The following is a 3,181-nucleotide window of genomic DNA, read 5'->3' on the forward strand; positions in this document are numbered from 1 at the left end:
CTCAAGTAATTCCACATAAATTGGATATATCCCATTATAAAACATTTTCAAAAAAATCTAACATGCTTGACTTGAAATAAAAAGATATTTAGAAATAGCTCAAAACCCATGATGTCTCATAGTTTTCATTTATCAAAAAATAAGAATATATTGAAACACATTACATAAATTACTCATCTCAATCAATAGCTAGAACTTCGGCAAGACAAATCCATCTACTGATCACCGCACCTCGAGCAATGTAAACCTATACTCTCTCTTTTCTCTCTCTACGTGAACTACACGCTGCATGTTTTAACTTACATTGCAGATTGTAGAACGATGTGGAAATGCTCTCCTATTTATAGGAAAAGTGGAGGCTAGAAACTAGTCCATGATTGGTTGATAAAATGGCAAGATTACCACCAAATCCGAAAGCGTAAAGGCCAAGTTTATGCATGCAAGCGGTGTCAATTGCATGATAAACACCTTGACATCTCATTTGCCACGTACAGCCGCAAGACTGCTAACAAGTAGCTCTAATTCAATCCTAAATCATTTCATGCCACGCCTAGATTGTAGCTCTCAACAGTCAACAACTAGGGTGCTTATTGGGCACATCTAGAACAATGTCATAAAAAAAAAAAGGAATAAGGTTGGAAAGAAAATCATGCGTTTAAAATGTAGTAATTGAAAAAAAAAAAAAAAAAAAAAAATCTTATGAATAATATTTTTAAATAAATATATTTTCCAAATATAGGTTCTCGCAAGAGATATTTTTATAAAGCCCAAAAATTATTCAGAGCTCTAAAATGAATTATATTCACTATTTTTCACCCTTATATAGAGCTCTTCACTAGAAATGCTCTAAGAATCGGATCCTGCTACTGTAGAAGTAAAACATATGGGATCACGGATTAGACTAAGAGGAGACAGCTTTTCAGATAAGTGAAGGGAGAGAGGGAAGCTTTGCAGAAGAGATTCTACAAACAATCATAAAAACTTTGGTAAAAACAAATTTGTGCCGTGGGGCCCGGGAAAGATTAAAGTTAAATACATGGATTATTTTAATTTTTTTGGAAGGTATTATTAGATCAGTTTTATTACTTTGTACAGATATATAATGCTGAATCCGTTTTCAGAAAATGGTATTCAGAATCAGTTGTCATAACAAAATTAATTATAATAAAATGATATTAAGAATCATTTTTCATAAAATGATATTTAGAATCAGTTTGCACAATGGAGTAATTAGAATCACTTTTCATAACGTTGCACAATGAGCATGGACGTTACTGATTCAGTAGCAAAATGTCGATATCCTTGTATACACTTTGATTGTCGGCCATGTTTGCTTCAATTTGATAGTTTTCCGTACACTGAAAGGTTCCACATCAGAAGCTTGTCACTGTTGACATGAACCTGTTTGTTAATGGTAGGTAAGCAACGTATCTAACATGTTAATACATAAATTTCTACGTAAAACACCGAAAAAGTAACTTTCATTGCCAGGGCAGGAGCAATCTTACCAATCCCATTGAAAAGTGTTGTTGCAGATGTAGACAGAAAGTATTGGCCCATCCAACTTTTGATGTCACGGATGGTAATATTCATGCCTTCAGGAAAAAACCAGGCAGAACGGTTTTGCTAATATGATTGAATGAGAAGCCGAAGAAAGAGTACTTACCCACACAAGTAAAAGCCTTCATTCAAAATGGTCTGCATCCTTCTGAATACATTTGTTTCCTGAGCAGAGGGGTTTGCTGCCATAAATTCCTTCAAAATAGGAGCAGCCTCCGACCTAAGAACATGGGAGTTGATTGTCTGCATACCTTCATCCATAAAGGTAACCCTTCAAAAACGATCAGCAACTTCCTTATATTTTTTAAGAACCCTATTTGAAAGTCCAACCTCTGGCCGAAGACAATAGGCTTTAGTTGGTGTGATAACCAACCCCTTAACTTAAAAAACGTCGTCCAAACGCTTAGGATCCTTGAAAAGCGTAGGATTCTTTAGCAACCAATCTTGGACAACTTTAAGTGTCTTACAACATCAAATTCTGGGTGGTTGTAAGTGCGCAAGTGCTTCAATGCAGCCACATTGACATATTTTGGTTGGCTCCTCAGTAAATCAAAGAAACAGCCTGACAACTGGTGCTGATTAAAAATGCTTTTGTGCATTACTGCATTAACCAAGAACATTGCCTCAAAGGAAATATCATCCTTGTAATGAATACAGAAGAAAGGATCAGGAGCAGGCATTCCAAAATCAGGTTCATCCCGAACCTTAAGAGGCTGTCTTAAGCAAATCTCCACCACCATGTGTTCTCTAAAATAACTCATGACCTTGTTCAACTTTGCACCATGTCGGGTGGGTATTGAAACTCTGTAAAAATTGCAACGCCCAATAGCCCCACTAGGAGTAAACTCTCTGGTCCTGATCCAAGGATCAACATCATCAGACAGATCATATGGGAATGGTTCGACAATGTCATCATCAGCAGTTCTATATGAAACCAAGGGTGATGAAGCCAGCAGTAACAAAATTACATGACTTGTGGTATGTATATTGCTGGATTTCAGAAATGTCTCTTACCAAGAACTGTAGCATAAAATCACATTTGATTACTGCATGCTTCCCTGTCCCTTCAAATGAAAATGCAGTGGCAAAAACAAAATTTGCACGTTCCAACAAGACAAACCACAATAAAGATAGTAGTGCAAGGAGGTCCTCTCCAAGCAACAAAAAATTCATCAACAGCACGAGGAGGTCTTCTCCAAGCAACAAAAAATTCATCTTGGCGAACTAAATTTCCAATCTCAAAAAGTACATCAGATATCATTACCGGCATATACTTTTGATCCTTGAAATATTGATTCTCAAAGCCCAAAATTACTTTCAACGGTTTATTGTTGTAAAAAAGTTGAGAACGTCTTGCTGCATCCATAGCATATTTCACTGAATCAGGAATCATAAAATGCACAAATGCATGAGGCACCACCATGACATAAACATTTCTTTCTAAAATACTGGAAGTATCAATGATCGAAACATCGGGAAAGGAGTCTTCAAGGGTCCAAGAAGTTTTCAACCACCTACCTACACTCCCAATGTTATTTTCCAAGTACATTACAAGATCACTCCCCTTCACATGCCTACCAAATCCGCCAATACATAGTTGAGTTACCGCTTCATATTCCAT

At 36.5% G+C, this 3,181-nt stretch overlaps 1 pseudogene; it reads right to left on the bottom strand.

Annotated features, from left to right (window-relative positions):
• Positions 1–1,431: 1,431 nt before the first annotated feature.
• LOC137734270 (RNA-dependent RNA polymerase 6-like) lies at positions 1,432–3,181 on the bottom strand (annotated as a pseudogene).

Source organism: Pyrus communis, chromosome 5 (genome assembly GCF_963583255.1).
Source record: "Pyrus communis chromosome 5, drPyrComm1.1, whole genome shotgun sequence".
Taxonomy (NCBI): Eukaryota; Viridiplantae; Streptophyta; class Magnoliopsida; order Rosales; family Rosaceae; genus Pyrus; species Pyrus communis.